The sequence below is a fragment of the Ahaetulla prasina genome, chromosome 1 (genome assembly GCF_028640845.1).
Source record: "Ahaetulla prasina isolate Xishuangbanna chromosome 1, ASM2864084v1, whole genome shotgun sequence".
NCBI classification, from domain to species: Eukaryota; Metazoa; Chordata; class Lepidosauria; order Squamata; family Colubridae; genus Ahaetulla; species Ahaetulla prasina.
This window is the reverse complement of record NC_080539.1, coordinates 88,802,434-88,825,697: the sequence shown is the minus strand read 5'-3', so window position 1 is coordinate 88,825,697 and position 23,264 is coordinate 88,802,434. Positions and strand designations below refer to the sequence as shown.

Sequence of the window (23,264 nt, the reverse complement as noted above, 5' to 3'; positions counted from 1 at the left end):
TGTTGTTTTTGAACTTCCATTGTATAAATATTAGTACTTCCTTAATTTACATTTCATGGTTCTTTTTTTCCCTTTATCTTCAATTGATTTTTGTTTTTGTTTCTTTGTATTTACAATACATTGTATTTATGGCCTTTTTAAAACTGTTTGTGGACCAAAAGCAAGAAAACATTATCTAACAACAGGTATCATTTAACATAATCTGAAAAGCTGAGACTAAAACTTTAAGAATCATTTGGTCAGAGTTAAAGAACTGAAAAATATGAATGAACAATATTGACATATCTAATCATATGCAGATTTGCTATAGCTAAAACTCAACAGTTGGGTCACACTAATTGAAGAATTATGCACAGATGGTTCAGAGACTTGGGAAAAGAAGAAACAGAACATAATTAACATCTGATAATTTGTTGCAATGTACAGTAATCATGATTGCAATGTACAGTAATCATGATTGTCAAAATGACAAAAAAATTAAAATGTACACTAAAGGGTAGAAATATTGCCATTTTCTTTATCTTGATAGAATTTTCAATGAGGCTTCTACTTTTATATTATGTTAAAACAGATAGCATTTACACATGTGAACATATACAAATGTCAATTAAAATGGAAGTAGATAGTTACAGAATTAATACAAGTGAAACGAAAATAGCAGCAAAAACAGCTTGAATATATTTAATCCCATTACAGGAAAAAGTCCTGTACATGCAGTATAAGAAATTATTCTACATTTTTGGCAATGATTTATTCTTCATTGTGCAGCATTTTGAGTTCTGGAAATCTGCTCTAGAAAGAAAGAAAAAATATCTTCCTGAACTGAACCGCTGGAAGGAAAGAGAATAGGCTACATTGCATCTTCTTCTATTTCTTACTTGCTCACACTAATGGAAGCCTCAATGAGATTACTGCTTCTTCCATAAACAGAATGAGCTCTTTCATTATAGATAGCACATTCAGGCTTCAAACCTAATATTCTGTGAGACAAAATTTGAAATACACATATATATTTTTCTTTAACTACTGGGACTCGTTCTGTTTTACAAACACCGCGTGCTGCATTCTGTATCTAATTCCAGGAGCATAATGAAATAAATGTAACAGTCCATGAATTAAATACTTTTCTAGTGGACAATTTACTGTTGCCAAGTAATTAAGAAATAATGTTAAATAGTTTGAGCAGACAGAAATCTGGCTCCAATTCAAGAAAAGCAATAAGATGTTTTTAAAAAATACCACAAGGGAGCTGCCTTTTTCAGACAAAAGACCTTTCTTCCTCTCTGGCACACAGGTTTAGGAATAAAGCCAAGGTGCTACTTATCAGCTGTTTGACATCAGGAGAAAACTGTGTGCGTCACAAAGCCCAGTGGGGATTCCTGGCTTATGGCAAAAGACCATGTGGTTCTTATCAGTTTACAGAGTCTGGTACTTCAGCTATTACAGTATGAAAAGGGAGAAAGGAAGGGGCAAAGAATGAGGGACATTAAATGAAAATGAACATTTAAAGACTTCCAAGCTACTGTCTAAGCAGGTTTTTACAGAGAAACAAATCAGTGTTTCTCAACCTCAGTAACTTAAAGATGGGTGGACTTCAACTCCCAGATTTCCCCAGCCAATTCTGGGTGTAGAAAGTTAGGGCCCACCTCTCTCCTAGAAGAATGAAATATTTTGAGAAATATTTAAAAGGCAGAGTAGTATATTTCCCTGGATGAGAAATGGAGAAACATGCTCTTGGAAAGCAGCCCCCACCTTTCTTAATAGCCCACAAGCAGATGTCAGCACTTAAGAGATAAAGGGATAGCTAATTCTGTTCATAATCAAATACCCTCACCCAAGATCCAACAAAGGTAGGATTAGCCCTCAGCCACAATAGGAATTCCCAAAGCCCCTTCATTGCATCATCTCAGTTGCACCACCCCCAGAAAATTTCAACCAAACTTAGCTTAGATAAACTCCTAGGATTTGTACATGGCCCCATAGGAGTCTGACAATAGTCAATAGAATACATGTTCTTGCACAGGAACAAGAAGTTCAAGTGCAAAGCCCAAGACAAGGTATAAATACCCCCCACTCTCAACTGCTTGTAGGCAGCTGCTCCAGAACCCATGTGCTTCTGCCTCATCATTAAATTATCTTCCACACCGGGCCACCCCAACGAAGCTATCGAAGTGCTGTCCCGGTGTCTGGAAGCCGTACGGGTCTGGATGGGGAGAAACAGGCTCAAGCTCAATCCCTCCAAGACAGAGTGGCTGTGGATGCCGGCATCCCGGTACAGTCAGCTGAGTCCACGGCTGACTGTCGGAGGCGAGTCATTGGCCCCGATGGAGAGGGTGCGCAACTTGGGCGTCCTCCTGGATGAACGGCTGTCTTTTGAAGATCATTTGACGGCCGTCTCCAGGAGAGCTTTTTACCAGGTTCGCCTGGTGCGCCAGTTGCGCCCCTTTCTAGACCGGGATGCCCTATGCACGGTCACTCACGCCCTCGTGACGTCTCGCCTGGATTACTGCAATGCTCTCTACATGGGGCTTCCCTTGAAGGGCATCCGGAGACTCCAGTTAGTCCAGAATGCGGCTGCGGGTGATAGAAGGAGCCCTCGTGGCTCCCGGGTGACACCTATCCTGCGCAGACTGCACTGGCTACCTGTGGCCTTCGGGTGCGCTTCAAGGTGTTGGTGATCACCTTTAAAGCGCTCCATGGCATAGGGCCGGGCTATTTACGGGACCGCCTTCTGCTACGAATACCTCTCACCGACCCGTGCGCTCTCACAGAGAGGGACTCCTCAGGGTGCCGTCAGCTAGGCAGTGTCGTCTGGCGACACCCAGGAAGGGCCTTCTCTGTGGGGCTCCCGCCTCTGGAACGAGCTCCCCAGGACTTCGCCAACTCTCGGACCTTAGAACCTTCCGTCGTGAACTTAAAACACACTTATTCAGGTGCAGGACTGGATTAGATTTTTTAGTTTTTTAAATTTTAAATTTTAAATTTTGTACTGATTTTAATTGGTTTTGCTATTTTTAGTTAAATTGGCCGGTTAAATATTTCATTTTAAAATTATTTTAAATTTATTGTCTATCTATGTATTTTAATAAGGCTGTACACCGCCCTGAGTCCTTCGGGAGAAGGGCGGTCTAGAAATTTAATTAATAAATAAATAAATAAATAAATAAAGGGCATCCGGAGACTGCAGTTAGTTCAGAATGCGGCTGCGCGGGTGATAGAGGGAGCCCCCCGTGGCTCCCGCGTGACACCTATCCTGCGCAGACTGCACTGGCTACCTGTGGCCTTCCGGGTGCGCTTCAAGGTTTTGGTAACCATCTTTAAAGCGCTCCATGGCATAGGGCCGGGTTACTTACAGGACCGCCTGCTGCTACCGAATACCTCTCACCGACCCGTGCGCTCTCACAGAGAGGGACTCCTCAGGGTGCCGTCAGCTAGGCAGTGTCGGCTGGCGACACCCAGGGGAAGGGCCTTCTCTGTGGGGGCTCCCACCCTCTGGAACAAACTCCCCCCAGGACTTCGTCAACTTCCGGACCTCCGAACCTTCCGCCGCGAGCTTAAAACATATTTATTCATTTGCGCAGGACTGGACTAGGTTTTAAATTTATATTGATTTTAATTGGTTTTAGTATTTATATCATTTTTAATTAATTTGGCTTTAGAATAAGTTTTTTAATTGTGATCTTAATTTGTATTTATATGTTTTTATTGGCCTGTGAACCGCCCTGAGTCCCTCGGGAGATAGGGCGGTATACAAATTTGATTAAATAAATAAATAAATAAATAAATAAATAAATAAATAAATAAATAAATAAATAAATAAATAAATCTTTCCAATCAGCCTCCATGTTTCCAGTGTCTTTCTCCCAGCTTGGAACTAAACCAGATGGATATTTCTTCCAACATGGGGATTGAAGTCCACCTATCTTAAAGATGCTGAGGTAGAGAAACACTCATTATATAGACAGTCACCCTCTTTTCCAATTAATTTTTCTTCATTCCACTTCCTCCTCACTGGAACAATTTCACAAACATAAATAATTTTCAAAGGCGATAACTATGACAGGAGCAATTTGTTTTAAATTGGGAATCTGCAATCCTAATGGGTTAAGAAGCAGAGTATGTTATTTACTTTGCCCTGCACACATAGTGTTATCTGCCTAGATTTGCATGGACTAACATTTGCAAATAGTATCATATTTCATCTCATCTTGCAGCAGCAGTATATGGCTTATGTATCTTATCCTTGCTTCTGATCATATAACCAGATATAATTATAACTTCCAAAAGTAGCAAAAAAATGTATCAGCTTTTCCCTGTTTAAGGGTTGAATCAATATGTAGAAGACAAGGAGACAGCAATATTGCCTTACAAAAATAGAAGAAAAATTTCAATAATCTTGTCAATGCAAAAATTACTTACTGAAATGTGTGGTATTCTGCAAACTAGTATAAATGTAAAAAGAAACCCTAATAATGCTCTATTATCTGCATTTACTTACATTTCAGTAAACCTATCAAAATTTTACTAACTTTCTTAAATTTTGCTTTAAGCAGAATGGGCAGCATTCCAGTCACATGCAATTTAACTAAAGTTCTTTTAAACCATTTTAATTCCTAGAGAGTGTTAATTCAGATAACTCTCTACAACTTTAGAAAGCCTTTAAAGGGGGGGTGATGCTTCCCATATTTTTGCTATTTGAAAAACAATTTGACCTCTATACTAAAGCTAAGCATTTGTTAATTCAGTTACAACTGCCGAGCTTTTAATCTATTTGCCTCAACAACTAAGCACAAAATTAATAAAACAACCCAAGCCCATTCCTGAATAAAACAGCTAAAAATATCAAAGTATTCTAAATGTTCATTGCTCTAATAAATGGAATTAAATGTCTTCCTCAATGGCCGAAGTGTCTAAACTTTTGAAAAAGTGGGAACATTTGCGAAGGTTAAAGTATCATAGGAAGGATCATTAAGTGGTTATTATATTGTTTATTTATCAAATTAATTATCCAGTGAAAACAACAACTCATTTTACATTGTCGCACTAATGGTGGTAGACTTTAGGAAAAACCCTTCCATACTTCCACCTCTCACAATACTTGACAACACAGTATCAACAGTAGAAACCTTCAAATTTCTGGGTTCTATCATATCGCAAGATCTCAAATGGACAGCTAACATCGAAAACATCATTAAAAAAGGACAACAAAGAATGTTCTTTCTGCGCCAACTCAGTAAGCTCAAACTGCCCAAGGAGCTGCTGATCCAATTCTACAGAGGAATTATTGAGTCTGTCATTTGCACCTCTATAACTGTCTGGTTCGGTTCTGCAACCCAACAAGAAAAACATAGACTTCAGAGGATAATTAGAACTGCAGAAAAAATAATTGCTACCTGTTCTGTTTGCGAACAATTCGAGGGTCCGAGGCTTGGCTTAAAAACTGCTTTATTAACGACTCTTAACAACTTCTCACTGGAGGCAATAAAAGGAACGCCGCGCTTGGCTCGGCAGCTGCTTAAGTATAGCTCGCTATCAAGCTGCGGAACCAATCAAACAACCCCCTTTCCCGCTCTTTACACTAGCCGTGCTTTAACCAATCAGCGACGGCTAGCAACAGGCATTCTCTCCTCGGGTCGTATTCCCGAGGACATAACACTACCAACTTGCCTTCCATTGAGGACCTGTATACTGCACGAATCAAAAAGAGGGCCGTGAAAATATTTGCAGATCCCTCGCATCCTGGGCATAAACTGTTTCAACTCGTACCCTCAAAACGACGCTATAGAGCACTGCACACCAGAACAACTAGACACAAGAACAGTTTTTTCCCGAAGGCCATCACTCTGCTAAACAAATAATTCCCTCAACACTGTCAGACTATTTACTGAATCTGCACTACTATTAATCGTTTCATAGTTCCCATCACCAATCTCTTTCCACTTATGACTGTATGACTATAACTTGTTGCTGGCAATCCTTATGATTTATATTGATATATTGATCATCAATTGTGTTGTAAATGTTGTACCTTGATGAACGTATCTTTTCTTTTATGTACACTGAGAGCATATGCACCAAGACAAATTCCTTGTGTGTCCAATCACACTTGGCCAATAAAATTCTATTCTATTCTATTCTAAAGGGATTACAAGAGAGATAACTTGACCAAAAGTATTTAAGACATAATCCTTTTCTCTATTCTTTGGGATAATCTACTCCAGGATTCTTTTGTGCCATATTCCTAACCAATAAGATTCATTCCTCATAGATTAAAATCTCTGTTTTGAGATTAACGTCCATACATGTATGCATTTTATATATGCAAATTGTTCATGCAGCATATTGTACTCTCCAGCATATTGTACATGCAAAACTATGTGCCCAAAAATGCACCCTTTAAATTTGCCTATCAACCATTTAATCCTTCTTGTCATTTTCTGATACCATCACTATCTCAGCCCACATCTCCCAATTTCACTTCCCCATTTTGGGATTGGTATTTTTGCCTTACACTACATTACACTGTAAAATGTTTTTTTAATTCCTAGTTTTACTGAACATTGTCCAGAATCACTTTAGGTGAGATGGTCTGACCTATACATTTGATGAAAGAAATATTGCAGCTATTGCAGTTATCTATGTTTCATCTCCCCAAACATATTGCTGTCATCCCCAAGTTTCCCTACAATCAACAGCAATTTACTTTGCTTCTTCCTTTTCACCTTTAAAATGACCAAAAGTATTTCATGTAAAGTGCTTATTTATCCAGCCACTACGCTAATTTATAAGAATGTTTTAGTGTCCATTTTGAAGAATAAAGCAGACAAGCAGCTAAGATTCAATATTTTTCCGGGGAGCTTTGTAAGTATCATGGACTACAGAAATTGTCTTAAAATGAGATTCAATAGTCATTATTTAAATACCATCTTAGCTTTGGAACAGAGGAGGGAGTGACAAAGAAACTCATGGTGATCCCGTCTTGATTCTCCTTGGTATAAGTAGAAGGAAGGAGAATCTCTGTCAGGCTTTTAAAATGCTATTATTACACCCTTTATTAATAAAATATTATAACATCTGCAAGGGAGACACATCAGGCCCAGAGACCAAATCTTCATCTGAGGTGTGGCTGATAGAAAAGAAAGTGAATATATTAAAGTCAAAGCCATTGGGCAGGACAAAAACAAAATTCAGTTTAAAGTAAATATGTCAATGCTTCCAAGGAACCTTAAAGAATCATACTGTAAGAGACAGGGAATTCCAGTTCCAATTCACTCAGGGTCCTCCCTGAGGGTCAGAGAATTACAGAAAATCATACTCCAAAAAAGATTGGAATGGAAGAAGATATCACTGAAGTTTATCAGGAAGGAACAGAATGCCGTTCAACAATTTAGAGTGCTTGCTTTTTTTTTTCATTTTCCCTTTATCCTTTTTATTTTTAAATAATAGTTCTTTTTTTGTAGTATGATATTTAACACGGGACACGGTGGCTCAGGGGCTAGGACGTTGAGCTTGTCGATCGAAAGGTTGGCAGTTCGGCGGTTCGAATCCCTAGTGCTGCCGTGTAACAGGGTGAGCTCCCGTTACTTGTCCCAGCTTCTGCCAACCTAGCAGTTTCGAAAGCACGTAAAAATGCAAGTAGAAAAAATAGGGACCATCTTTGGTGGGAAGGTAACAGCGTTCCATGCGCCTTTGGCGTTCAGTCATGCTGGCCACATGACCACGGAGACGTCTTCCGACAGCGCTGGCTCTTCGGCTTTGAAACGGAGATGAGCACCGCCCCCTAGAGTCGGCAACGACTAGCACGTATGTGCAAGGGGAACCTTTACCTTTATTTAACATTAAACTATATTCAGTACCCCATTCCTGCATTTGAAACATTTTGAAACAACAGACAGTTTATAAGGAGTGCAAGAAAATACTTATTATACACTTTAAAATGAGTGTTTTGTAAATGATTGTTTTTATACTGTGGTTTAATTGTTCTACATTGCCCAGAGTCACTTCTGGTGAGATGGACAGTTATGTAAATTTGATAAATAAACAAATTTTATCAATAAATACATAAACTAGAGTTCTAATAGTTTCATGGCATTTGTTTCTGGCTTGGCCTGCCCCAAAGGGCTGAAAGCCAGCCCCCCATGACAACTAAAGTACAAAACCATAACTTCAAGCAGAGCTGCTGATGGATGCAGAGTGAATTGTCACAAGCATGGTAATATCCACAGTCACAATATTACCTACTATTTTGTGTGTGTGTATGTGTGTGTGTGTGTATGTGTGTGTGTTCGTAGGTTTTCACAGGTATAGGTATATACTCTCTCACAAATGTATTAATCTCCAATGGATTCCAAAGAAACACAATTACCAACCTAATCCAAAGGGAGACACCACCCAAGAACCAAGACACAGAACAAGACAGCGACATCGCCCTCCTCCCGTACATCAAAGGCACCACAGATAAAATCAGCAAAATTCTCCACAAACACAACATCAAGACAGCCTTCTGCACAGACCAAAAAATAGCCAACATCTTAAGAAACCCCAAAGACAAGATCCAGCTAGAAAACCAAGGAGTCTTGAATGTTAAATGGATAAGAATGTTAAAATAAAACTTTTTTAAACAAAACAAAATAAAATAAAATAAATGGCCTTGTACTAGTCAAGGCCCTAGGTAACTGTACAGTAAAGTTTGGTGAACCTGTCTGTATTAGAATCTTGCTCCTCTCAATTTGACCTCCCCGTTTCAATAGGACAAAAAGCTTCAAAAACTTTTGTCAAAAACTTTTTTTAGTTCAGGAGTTTTAGGTCCCAGTCTTCTTTCCCAAATGCTATCATCTGCAGCTTTGATCATTTTATTTTTGCACTTTATTTTTGTTTTGTTTCGTTTATACATCACCAGCACTTGCTTCAGAAGCATAGTTATGGCAACGTGGTTTAACTTAAAATGGCAATCTCCTTCCTTGAGCCAATGATGCACTGAAGCTGTGCAATGTTTTAATGAGCGTTATAATGTAGCAAGTGCATTTGTAATTATAAGCCATGGTATTTAATTCAAAGGGAAACAGTGGGTCAGTAGCTAAGACGCTGAGCTTGTAGATCGAAAGGTCGGCAGTTCAGCGGTTCAAATTTCTAGTGCCGCGTAACGGTTTGAGCTCCCGTTCCTTGTCCCAGCTTCTGCCAACCTAGCAGTTCGAAAGCACGTAAAAAATGCAAGTACAAAAAATAGGGACCATCTTTGGTGGGAAGGTAACAGCATTCCGTGCACCTTTGGCGTTTAGTCATGCTGGCCACATGACCACGGAGACGTCTTCGGACAGCGCTGGCTCTTCAGCTTTGAAATAGGGATAAGCACTGCCCCCAAGAGTTGGGAACGACTAGCACATATGTGCGAGGTGAACCTTTACCTTTACTTTTTTGTATAATTCAATTTTAAAATATAATAGACTTTATGGCAGTCTGTACATAAGTACAAGCTGTCCATAAAGTGGATTTTCTTAACCCAGGAACTGCCTGTATTAGAAACCCAGATTAATCACTAGCATTTCAGTTGAACTAACCTCAGGAAGTTTTTAAAAGTTATTACTAATCTGTAAATTAAAGAACAGAATCATCTGGATTATAATACCATATGATTTGTGGCCTTTCTGAGAACACAATTATTGCATGCATTAAACTTCATTGTATCAACAAATCCATTCTATAGATTCCCAAGTATTCCCAATCCAATTATTTAACACTGCTTTAGATGGACCAGTACAGATAAAAAAATAAGAGACATCTTTATTGCAATGCACAGTATAGTAGGACAAATGTGTATGTTTCGTAGAAGAGAAAGTAAATCACCCGCAGAAAGCGCAGAACAGCTTTTCAGGAATGTTATTCCAAATGCAAATTTAGAAAGGGGGTTTATACACAGCTAAAACTACTTTACACAGCATGGAACTATAAGGTATGATGAAAATGTAGTCTTCTCTCAAAATGAATTTCCTTTTAAATTTAGTATAGCCCAGCAGGAGTACCAAGGTTCATTTAAATATGTAAGTTGAATCATATAAAAATAATTATTTCATACAAACTTAATGAAGGAGCTACTTAAAATGCGGATGAAGGCCACATACACTGTACATTTTATTAACGTATGACAAATACAATATAGATTTATTGAATAAATGCTTAATTTTTGGCAAGTGTGTGTAATCTAAAAAGTACTTTCTGAAACTTATTACAAAAACATGTTGCATAATTGTGGAACCCCATGGTGAGATATTTTTAACAGCACAGATTATGCTTAGCTAAATAAAGCTATTTTACATTACAAAGATTTGGTACCATCAATTTACTCTCCAAGTATCTTGTAAAATAATATAAAATTCTGCAAGATTTCTCTAAAAACGTAAAGTGTAATCACCAGGTTTATACTAAGTCATATAAGATGTTTAAAGACATGTTTTCCCTCCCTCTGTTTGCTTTATTATTATCAGCAGATAATATCCCATTCATTTAGCTTTGATAGGTAATACCTATATCCGGGGAAAGGGATCAATGCCATTCTGCATTTTCTTCACACCTCTCTATTATTGTTCAATAGAAAAAATAATTATTACCTTCAAAACAATAATAAAAAATACTTTTTTCAGATTGTTTCAAATAAAACAGCGGTGGTGAGAATTTATATACTGCTTGTTTAATGAACGTGGCAAAATGCTAATGCATAATAAAGACAAAACAGGACTACTCAACTATTTTGGCTCAGTCCCCTCCAAAAAGAGGGAATGCATTATGTGAGTCAGTTATGAAGGTCATGATGAAAGGGAAAAAATGACATTAATGGAAACATAGACAGGGAGTACCAGTGTCAAGAACACACTCTCTGGGTGTGTTTAAATTCCCAGCACTGGGATGCTGAATGAAGTAGCTGACTCTTATCTTTGAAAAATCCCAGACTACAAGTGAACTCTCAAACAATTACAGGAGATCAATTCTTGTACAGGAAACTACACATTCATTGAACCACAGACTGATATAAATATCTAGAAAGATTCTATGGCACATTATAAACCAGTTTGATGTGGTAGTTAAGATGTTAGCCTAGAAATCAGGAGATTATGTGTTCTAGCCTCCCTTAAACATGAAATTTGGCTGGGTGATTTTGGGACACTCTTTCTCAACCCAAGCTATCTCATGGAGTTGTTTTTGTGGGGAAAATAGGAGGCAGCTATTGTAATAACGATAAACTTACTAATGTGCTGAAAGAGGGTGGGTGGGTATGTTCAGCTGTGGGGTCTGGTGAATGTCAAAGCCACTGTTCTAAACAAAACCCAGACAATCCAGCAATGCATTAGTAAGATGGCACTCAAACATGAGCTCCTGAGAGGATGCCTGGGGCAGCAGCAAAGAGGGCAGGAAGATAAAAAAAACCAACAAGATCCTGCATGGGATGTACCATCAACAAATAGCTGAAGTCACAGACATTGGGAAATTCTGGAAAGGACTGGCCTAAAAGGCAGCACAGAGGCACTGACAATAGCAGCACAAGAACAAGCCCTAAGCAACAGATCCATAGAAGCAGGAGTTTCCCACGCTAGGTAGGACCCAAGGTGCAGATTATGCAGAGGCCTCAGAGACAATCCAGCACATACTGGCAGGGTCTAAAATGCAGGTAGGAACAACATACACTGAATGGTACAACTAAAAAGCTGGCATTGTGTACAGGGACATTTGCATAGCATATGGGCTAGCTAGACCTCTCAGGTCCAGATGGGAGATCCTACAGAAGATTGTGGAGAATAAGAGGGCTAAGATCCTGTGGGACTTTTCAAATACAGATTGACAGGTAGGTACTAGTCAATCAATGGTAGTAGACCAGATCCAGAAGACAATATACTGTACTTTTCAAAGTATAAGATGTACTCCCCCCCCCAAAAAAAAATAGGGTGGAAATGTTGGTGCATTTTATACACCGAATACAGCCATTTTTGGCCTCTCGAAGCCCTGCCCCACGATTCTCATTTTTGCAAAAAAACAGACCCATTTTTCACAAAAACAGGCACAGAGAGGTTTTGGGAGGCCTGCAGAGTGTTCCTGGGGACCAGGGGCGGGGGGGGGGAACTTTTTTCTTGCTTACCTCTTCAAAATCTTGATGCATCTTATATACTGATGTGTCTTACAGTCCGAAAAATGTGGTAATGATAGATAATGCATAGCAATACCAAGTGATAGTGATAGGACTATGAGAAACTAGAGAAGTACCAGAGCCTAAAAGAAGAACTAAAAATAAAGACCAAAGTGGTCCCAGAGGTGGTAGGAACATTTGGACCTGTAACTCCTAAGATGGGACAGTGGTTCCAACAGACCCCAGGAAGTACATCAGAGCCATCTGTCCAAAAGAGTGCAGCATTAGGAATAGTTTAGATACAAATTTCTGGTAGAGGACCCGAGAATTGAGTAAGACACATACCACCCATATGAGTAAGAAGGGATTTTTAATATATACGATCTAATGATAATATTCTTCCTCATTTGAAAGAGCTTTGAAAAGCAATGATTACTAAAAGTCAGCATGAATTTGTCAAAAATGGTCTTGCTCAATTAATCTTAGCTCAGTTTTTGATCAGTAACTTTCTTAGCAGATCACAGGAACGTTTTAGACATAATATAGTTTGATTTCAGCAAAGCAACTGATTGAGTCGCACATGACCTTCTAATTAGCAAGTTAAGTGGAAACCAAATGGCATTAAGTGGATGCATAGCAGGCTCAATAATTGTAGTCAAAGGATGCTCACTACTGATTCCTCAGCAGTGGGAAGAACATATAAACATGGGATGTAAATTCTTGACTTTATCCTGCAACGGTCAGATCTCAGTTGAAATTTTATGTCCTATACTAATGCCTAACATTTAAGAGGCATTCGGACATACTGGAATAGTTGCCAAACAAGGGCAAGGATATTTTGGTGCTGGAAACTATGTCCTATGAAGAGAGGGTGAAGGAACTAAGAATGTTAAACTATGAGATGAGAAGACAAATTGGAAAAATGACATCACTGTTCATATAGTTAAAGGCCGAGAAAAATGGGAAAGACATGGAATAATACATTAGATTAAGGAATATAGATTCAAACTGAATATTAGAGGAGAAAAATGTTACCATTTGTGTAACAGTGGAGTTAATTACTCACTAAGCTGGTGCACTCTGTCATCTGAAGAGTTTAAACTAATTGCTATGGTGAATATTTAATTTGAATTCCTAGACTAAGCAAGGCAGAGGGATCCAAACTGAAGTAACAGTTCCTCTATTTTTACATGCACAGACTGAGAAGATTTTTGCAATCAAGTAAAATACCACACTAAAATTCATATAGGTTGAGGAATATAGTAATATAAACATCTCTAAGCATCATCCTTACTTAGTATAATTGCAAAGGAAGACATTTATTCTGTTGAAACTGTATCAAAAGGGCTGGAGCAAATCCTTATTCTCACAGGAGACAGCAAAGATATTTTAAGGGAATAAAACATTCCAGGAATCTTTAATCCTTAGAAAGCACAGGAAATAGGTTTTATCTAGCCTGCATGTCACTTGTATGTCATTATACATTTGTAGGGCTGACAAAAGCAAACTAACTCTAAAAACTCTACAGTTGCTTTTGCCTATCCATAGATCCTAAATTTATTGGCTTGCTGGGAATAAGCATGTTATACTCTCTAATCCAAACAAATGATCCATTTAACTAAGGTGTGTGGGGGGGTGTAGATTTAGCTCCAAACAGATTGCACCTTGTTTGAGGAGTAAATTAAATCCCCTGCTGGACAGTTGAGCAAACAAAACTCCAGTCTGTTCCCTCAACAGTTTTTACCCATCCTTAGAGCCATATCAGGGATGAAAAGTTTACCAAAAGGGGAATAATGTGCCTCCAGTTTCTCCAAGAAAATGCTAGATCCAAACATATTCCTGCAGGTTTCCTCTCCTCCAGAGAAGAAGGGAAATGGACAGAAAGTAGGCGGAGAAATGATACTCTTCTTCATATCAAATGGAAGTAAAACAGGAAAAATCTAGCCATCCTATTTCTGGGCTACATCTACTGGCTGGGAGAAGAGAAAGCTGAATTTTCAGGCAAATGGAATCACAGAAAATATATAAAACTGAAATGCCTAAGAGAGCTCCCGAGTCTTTAGTTGTAGCAAAATGGATATTTAGAAGTAGACATGGCTTTAATTTTGCGAGTGTAATAACATGCATTTTCTTTCAGGTAAACAACTGCAGATGCCTAACCAATATCTTCACCATTGTGGAGGTAGGGAGGGTATAAATTTCACCTTCCATCTCCCAGAAAATCTTCCTGAATATGCTAATTGTCTTTAGAAAGATGTTTCCATTTAAAAAGCCATTAAAAAGGAGATTCACTTAAACTTTTCTTCCACAATTTTAAAACTTTAGATTATCTGAATAATTTAGCAAACTCTGTCTACCACATTCAAATCAAAATTTGGAAGCCTAAGTAAGAGAAAACAATTGCTTTGAATAATCACGTTCCTTCTGAATGACTCAAACACCAACTTGGATATGCTGATTCGTTTTGCACTGATACAAGAAGCATGAGTGTGGGAGCTGGCAAGGCTGGAAGTAAACTGTGAGACCTGCAAGACCTCACTACCTAAGCCTAAAAAATGGGCAGCTGCCAGCCCTCTTGAGAAAGTCCAAGCAAGAAGCATAAATATCTTTGTAAAGTTACAGTAACAGAATCTTGCAAATCTGAAAGCAATTCTCCCCACTTTTACTTTCCAGAAAACTTGAGAGGGTCTCTATGAGATATTTCTCACAACCCTTTTCTTTCTATGACCTGAGATACTTTTTACTTCTGTTTTAATTCTGTTAGTACAATAACATGTATTTTCTTTCAGGTAAACAACTGCAGAAGTGTAACCAACATCTTCACCATTGTGGAAGTAGGGTGGGTAAATTTAAACTTCCAGTTCCCAGCAAATCTTCCCAAATATAACCCTTATATAACCTTATATAACCCTTATATAACCTTATATAACCATTATATAACCATTATATAACCCTTATACACTGTAAGCCGCCCTGAGTCTTTGGAGAAGGGCGGGATATAAATGTAAATAATAAAAAAAAATATGACACTTGACTAGGCTGCAGCTCATCATCTTATTTCCCAAGATCATTTCCACAGTACTTGTTACCACATAAAGCTAGGAGAGAAAAAAAAACTGTTTAAATTGTAGAACTTATCTGCCTGTCTGTCTGTCTATCATCTAGCTAGCTAGCTAGCTATACACACAGAGAAAGCTAGTCCTTGCTTAATGACCTTAAATGAGACCAGCAACTCCACTAATTAATTGAAGCAATCCCTAAGTGGGAAATCATGTGACCACAACTGTACTTTCTGGCTGGAAAGAGTAAAAACTATTCAGAGTCACACCTTCAACTTTTCTTTGTCTCCTAACCACATCCCTGGCTGTTTGGAATGCTGGAGTACCTGCTTATTGTCTCTTACACATCAAAAGCAATGCAATCATGCCATAGCCTCTGACCCACAGGCACATTATGTAAATAGCTTAGGGTATTCTCTTGAAATCTCTTCCTCTCCAATTTCAGGACAATGCATTCTGATTTAACGCCTTATGTGACCAAGGGATGCAGCAAAAGTTGAGGGATGTGGCAAAAGTTGTAAATAAGCTTAAATGTGCTGTAAAGTTATTTTTTTCAGCATTGTCATAACTTTGATTGCTGAATGAAGGAAAGTGAGGAGTACCTATAGTAAGACTTCTAGATTTACAGTAATGGATCATAATACTGTAATTTTTTCCATCTGCAATAAATATAAGTTTATTGCCATTGTCTGAGATTTGATTGCCATGACCAGAATGAAATTCTGATATTTTTCTCAAATATTTTTTTGATGTGCAGTATCTGTTTTCTTAGTGCTGAAAGATACATGAGTTACCACACACTTTCTGACCAATTATCCACATTTTGATAATCTATAGCTTAAATTATTAAATTGAATGTGGTGCTGACTTAAGATGGCTCAGAAACCTTGTTAGCAAACTGCTAATTGAGAGACTGCAAGAGATTGCATGATTGGGACTTGCTATCATATTTGTAATGTGAAGCAAACTGCTTCCTTTATTGTAAGAAGATTCCAAAGTACTGAGTGAGTCCTGGATTCTAACCTGCTCTATACTTGCTTACAAAATGGGCCTGTTGCTGAAACATAGGCAACAAAGATTGCTTGAAGCACCTGAAGGCCAGACAAGGAATAATGGACGGAAACTGAACAAGGAGAACTTGGAAATAAGGAGAAATTTCCTGACAGTGAGAGCAATCAACCAATGGAACAGCTTGCCTTTGGAAATTGTCAGAACTTCATCACTGGAAGCTTTCAAGAAGAGACTGGACTGCCATCTGTTAAAATGGTGTAGGGTCTCCTGCTTGGGCAGGGGATTGGACTAGATGACCTACAAGGTCCCTTCCCAACTCTGTTATTCAGTTAATGAGAGTCTTGGGAAAATGAGGATCACAGCCAGGGTATATCTTTAAAGCAGCAGTTCCCAGACTTTTGTTTATATGGACCATCAAAGCTTTTGCAAAATAGATGTAATTATATTGAAGTGTGAGAGCTGTAGACCTTTTGTGTATATAACTCTCCCAAATGCATGTACAGATCTCTTTTCCACTCTGGTTTAGGACAGGGAAAGCTCACGTTTAAGACTCCAATCAACTATGGAAGCACATTGGTTGACCTTGAGTGAGTCACTCTCTTTTAGCCCAATCCACCTCAAAGAGAAAAAGTTAGGGCAAGGAATACTATGTTTTAGGCCATCTTCAACTTCTGGGATAAAAGAGGGATATAATTATAACAAATAAATTAAATTAAGTGTAACAGTTTTTTAAAAAAAATTGAATGCCTACATTTCATAACATTAATAAATCTTATGAACACTGACGAATCTTGCAGAATTTGATCTCATGAGATTTGAGGCCTTTAAAAATACTTTATTTAGAGATCAATGAACCATCCCATAGTTGACCATTTTGCAGAGCATGGACAAAATTTGGGGGACTGCATTAAACATAATCAGTTTTCTCAAATTTCATCTGATAGAAAATTGATAAACCCGGCAATTGTCACAGAACAAATAATAGTTGAAGCCTCTGATTAATTTTTAATGATAGCCCCACAATGCTTGTTAATAAAAATGTAAATATGTAATTTTCTGATCTGCTCGGAAAAGGGAAAAATCCTTCTAAGAAGCCAATGATGGGAAAAAGCAAATGTGGTAATTAGTTCAAACTAATTCCAAGAGTATGACCAGATTCAACTTCAGAAGAGATATTTACACAACTGCATGTTGGTTACAATATCAGGTTAGAACCAAAGTAAGTCATATACAAATCCAAACTGAATCATAAAACTTAAATCTGACTAATCTATCACACAGGATTGTTATGATTATTAAAACAAATGGAGAAAATTATGTGTGCTATTATGATTCTTTTAGGAAAAAGATGTGAGCTTTAAGTGTAATAATTTTCACATGGAAATTGCTCACCCAATCTCCTCTCTGCCAGCCCATAAGACTTTTCAAGTTTAACACTGAAGTTGCTTCTACTTTGGCTTGGTAATGTATCTTGTATTTTGGGTGTATTCCTTCTAGTTGGTGTTTTGGTTGTTGCTTTAGAAGTTTCATTCATTTTCTCATAATATACACTCTGAACATCAAAGATATGGTAGAGCTTTAAATACCTTGATTAAAATACCAGCTCAATATAGATAGAAATTGCTGGAGTAAAAGAAGTTATGTTCTTACTACATGACTGACACAGAGATCTGCCTTGCCTGTAACTGACAAACCAATTCTTCTTAGAACTTACACTTTTCATTCTCTATGACATCACTTCAAAAGTACTCATGTTCATCTTTTATGAATATCAGACTATTCTAAAGTAGTCTTGCAAGTTTTAAAACTGTATTATTCCCGCCCCCACAAAAATTTATAATAATAAAAAGTAGAAATTTTAAAATTGTACAAGTAAAATGTCTGTCTCCAAACAAAACAGCTGAGAGGGGGGAAAACGTTAAATTCAGGAACACTTTAAAAAATTCTCAAAAGAAATTGAGGATTAACTTTACAGAATTTTAATCTCTTTATTACTTTATACGTTGCTCAAGACAGCAAACATGCCTAATACTCTTTCCTCCTCCTATTTTCCTACAACCACCATTCTGTGAGGTGAGTTGCCCTGAGAAAGAATGACTGGCTTAAAGTCACACAACTGACGTTCATGTCTAAGGCAAAACTAGAACTCACAGTCTCCTGGTTTCTAAGCCAGCATCCTTAACCATTAATTAATTCAAAGATTTGATTCAAAGATAATGTTGAATTCATCCATTTTTATTTTTCATCTTTTCTGATCTTTTCTGATCTTTTCTGATGATCTAGCTTTTACAGCCACATGGTACTGATGTAAAAAAAAATGATCATGGGAAAAATGATCATGGGAACCTTCCGCCGCGGGCTTAAAACATACTTATTTAATTGTGCAGGACTGAGCTAGATTTTAAATTTATGGGTTTTAAATTGGGTTTTATTTTTATATTTTTTAATTCTTAATTACTGGGCTTTTAGAATAAGTTTTTTAATTGCTTTTATATTGTATTTATGTGTTTTTAAGTGCCTGTAAACCGCCCTGAGTCCTTCGGGAGATAGGGCGGTATATAAATATGATCAAATAAATAAATAAAATAAATAAATAGATACTCAGAATTTGCAAGTATGCTTGTGAAATGCCATTTAATATCATTTAATATTTTGTCTAGATTTATCAGTCTCCAAAGTAGCTTGTCTCTCTTTACTTCATAGCTACAGTCACTGTCCTCCTTCACAGGGTTGTTGTGGGGGGGGAATCAGGAGATAGCATTATGTATACTTCTTGAGCTCCTGAACGAGAGGGAGGATCTAAAGCAGGGGTGCCAAACTCACATCGTAACGGAGGTGTCACGTGACATGTCACAACTTTTTTCCCCTTTCGCTAAACTGGGCGTGGGTGTGGCCAGTGCATAACACATCCGGCTCGCAGGCCATGAGTTTGACAGCCCTGATCTAAAGCTAATTGATAAATAAAGTAAGCAAGCTGAGCCTAGAATAATAAAATCTGTCACCACATCACTTTCTTTTCCACTTATCTGCACTGGACTGATTTTGCCTGCTACCACAACCTTGATTTCTTTTTCTTTTTACTACTGAGCATCAGCCTGGCTTTTGCACTTTCTTCTCTTGCCTTTAGCAAGAGATTCCTTAAATCTTTCTGCTTCCAGCTATCAGTGTGGTATCCTCAGCACAACTGATGTTGACATTTTCCCCAAGCAATTTTATTCCAGTTTCTATTTCTTCCTCTTCTGGAATTTCTTGTGTTATATGTTGCATGTAGGTTAAATAAATAAGGTAAAAAAAGTAAACATACTTGGCACAGTCCTATTCCCATTTTTGAAATATTTAGATATTCCATATTTTGTTCTGATGCTTTTTATTCATCATGCAAATTCTTCAGTAAGCAAATGAGGTGTTCTATACAGCCATGTTTTTAAAGGTTATCTACAATTTGTTCTGCTCTAAATAGGGACTTTTTAAATAATTAATAAAGCAAAGCTAGATGTCTTAGAGAAACTCCAATTTCTTTACCTTCATGTATCTCAAATACAGCAATATGGTCTCGGGTGGCTCTACTTCTTCTAAATCCAGATTGTACATCAAGCAGCTCATTCCCAGGATTGCAAAAATGTTTGATAGTCTTTAGCACTGCTCTTTTTTGATACTGGGAATATAAATTCTTTGACTACCATTGCGTCTTTCATATTTGTTTCCATCCTGTATGTAGTGCTTTATCCACATCTTCCTATAAAATTTTAGATTTCTGCTGGTATATTATTCATTATAATTTCACTATTAATAGTACTTTCTAGAGCCCATTTCATTTCACTTTTTATAATGTCTAAACCTCTCATATCATATCATTGTTTGAAGCATCCAAATCTTGTCAGAGGCAATTTCTCAAAACCTGTAACTTAAGAGACAGAAAAATTTTAAGTGTATGTATGTGTATGTATGTATGTATTTGTATACATATATGTGTGTGTGTCAATATTAATGACATAATCAAAATCAAAACTAAAAAACATAAATCAAAATACAAGTCTATATAAACTGGAAATCTAAACATTCAAAAGCAATAGAACTAACTCATCATGCAAAGAAATAGTCATAATAATTCTGCTCTATGGTTTGGTGAAACAAACAAATTTTTAAAATTTTGTTAAAAATGTGTCCCCCAATTTTATAATTAAAGATTAATTTGCTGTCAATTTTTGAACTGGGAGCAGAATTGTTTAATTCTACTTCAGTGTTTATCCAACATTTTCTAGTAAGCCCTAAAACTGAGTGGATTCTTGAGAGAATGTGTTCTGTTTTGATTTTATTGTTTTTTGTGATATTTACTTTTAACTTGAACAAAGAATGATACTTAAGAAGGGTGTGAGATAATGGCAAAAGGTCAGAAATACATAGATACTGAATGAACATGGGCAAATGGAGTGTGTTCAGATGGTTTGCTCATACATAGAGAATGAATTGGAAATAAATTATTGAATTATGAAGGAGGAGTGAATGGATTAAGAAAAACGAGAAGAATAAACATTGTTCTGGATGGAATTCCTCAAGATAAAAATGGTGAAAAATTTAAAGACCAAAAGACTATTTTATTTATTTTATTTATAAAATGTATTGGCCACCCGTATTACAGGGTAACTCTGTACATCTCTGTACAGATGTAGCAGAAAGGAAAAAGTTTGCAAGCATAGAAAGACATGAAAATATGCTAAATGGCATTGTTATGAATTAGATTTTTGCTGTATTTCCCTCCTTTATATCAAGTCTTTGATCTTTTTTCATTATTATTTACTCCTTTCCTGCCCTTTGAATAACATTATTTAAGGAATTCATTTTTAAAACTATTATACAGACAATAAAAAGACCTTCTTGAAAAATATATTCAGGGCATCAAAACATTTTTTTTTTGCCAAAAACCTAGTAAAACCTTAAATATTATGGATCAATTCTGAGGCTAATTGGACAACTTAGCTAGATTAATGGATGTCTACATCTGAAAATGAAAATGTGACTTGTAATTAAATATTGAAGAAATGGTCATTTGTTCTTTGATTATGTATTGAAATAGACATTGAAAGAACTCAGAGGAGCATTTCTTTATGTTTTGTAAACTAGAAGTTTAATATATGTTGAAAATTAAAAATATCAAAATAAACTAAAAGTTTCTATCTATGCCTAGTTTTATTTTATTTATGATACTTATATGCTACTTTACTACTTAAATCGGTTATTCAGAGAGTTACTTTGTAATCATTGTTAGTAAAATAAAAGATTTACTTAACAGTTTGCATTATACATCGTTCTGATCTATATTGTGCTTTGTTTTTGACTTTGCTTTATACTAAACTGAATCAGTGTATAAACTGTAGCTTGTTTACGGCCCTGAATATTTTTAATACCAATCGTGACTTAGCCTAATTTATGATGGGGATTATTGATAGTTTATGCTTTTCTGTTTTATAGCTGGTTTGATTTTGTGGCCCATCCTAGTCTCTAACTAGCTCACTGAAGTAGGAAAGGAAAAGAGGACAAATCAGAATGAGATAAAACAAACCACGATTATTTGTTTATCTTAACTTAACTTTAGTAAACCAAGATTTTAATTATGATACATTGAAGTTATATTGACTTGACTCTAACCCTACATCTGGTTCATACCAAATACCAAGCTATAATAAGATAGATTCAATCATAATTTTAAAAGTCAGGCATTATGGTTCAGCATTCATTATGAAACTAGGTACCACTGTTTCTGGCTTGCTTAACAAACTATAACTCAAAGTGGTGTGGGGTTGGATGTTAAGCATTTATACTGCCAGCATGGTAGCCTAATCTGGCCTGACCACAGTTACATATGGTAGTATTTACAAAGGACTTAAACATGAAGTTAATTTACTAGGGATAGAATTAATTATTCATAAAATAGATTTTCAATGATAAGCCCTAAATATATCTTAATTATTCAGCCCTAAATAATATGTAAGCATTAGTTGCATAAGCATTAGTCATCCAGAACTTTTCTGTTATTTTTTTTTTCTGTCTTATGCATTATATACATATTGCATACATATATAATTATGTTAATTCTATGTGGGGAATCTAGATGGAAAGCAACAGGTTTAGACTCAATCCTAGCAAAACCAAAAGGCTGGGGATTGCCTTAATCTGGAGAATGTCCATACTTAGTTCTAGATAGGATTGCACTATCCCAGACAAACCCAATGTGCAAATTAGACTCTGGGTTCCTGCTTGAAAATTACCTTTGTACCAAATGCACCAATTTATGGATCCAGAGGTCTACTTGTGGTCACTTATGCCTTAGTCCCCTCTTTCCTGAATTATTGCAGGCCATGGTGGCATAGTGATTAGAATGCAATATTGCAGGCTAATTCTGCCGACTGTCAGCAGTTCGATCCTCACCAGCTCAAAATTGACTCAGCCTTCCATCCTTCCGAGGTCAGTAAAATGAAGAATCAGATTTTGGCGGACAATATACTGACTCTGTAAACCATTTAGAGAGGGCAATGGAGGCACTGCAACACACTCTATATTGGGGTGCCCTAAAACCATTTCAACAGCACCCAAGATTCAGAATGCAGCAGCCTGGGTACATATGGTTGCACCTTGTATGCCCATGTCACATCATTACTTTACAAACTGCACTGGTTACTGGGAGCTTCCTGCAGCAATTCAAAGTGCTAGTTATCATCTATAAATCACTTGATGACCCAAGGCCAGGTAATTTCAGAAACACCTGCCTGTAATTAACTCTGTCTGGTAAGGTATTGCAAAGTTGGCTTGTTGTGGGTCATATCTCTGGTGCAACCTCATCTGGTGGGACTAAAAAAACATGCCTTCCCTGTCACTGGGTCTACCAATCTGAGATACCAATCTACCCTGAGCTCCAGATGGCTTGACTGTCTGCTTTCTGAAGGGGTTGAAGATCTGGCTTTTCCTCCAGTCTGGCTTAATGTCCTAACACAGATTTGTCTAACTGAGGTCTTACCTAGGACAGAGGTGGGGAATTATGGCTCCTTTTGACTTCTGGACTTCAACTCCCAGAATTCTGGGAGTTG

At 37.1% G+C, this 23,264-nt stretch overlaps 1 protein-coding gene and 1 pseudogene across 4 annotated transcripts in view; one reads left to right on the top strand and one right to left on the bottom strand.

Moving 5' to 3' along the window:
- Positions 1 to 23,264, bottom strand: part of PDE10A (phosphodiesterase 10A) — a 146,008-nt gene that overhangs the window by 103,864 nt on the left and 18,880 nt on the right. The gene's annotated exons all lie outside the window — the stretch shown is intronic.
- LOC131188492 (small ubiquitin-related modifier 1-like) lies at positions 4,898 to 7,391 on the top strand (annotated as a pseudogene).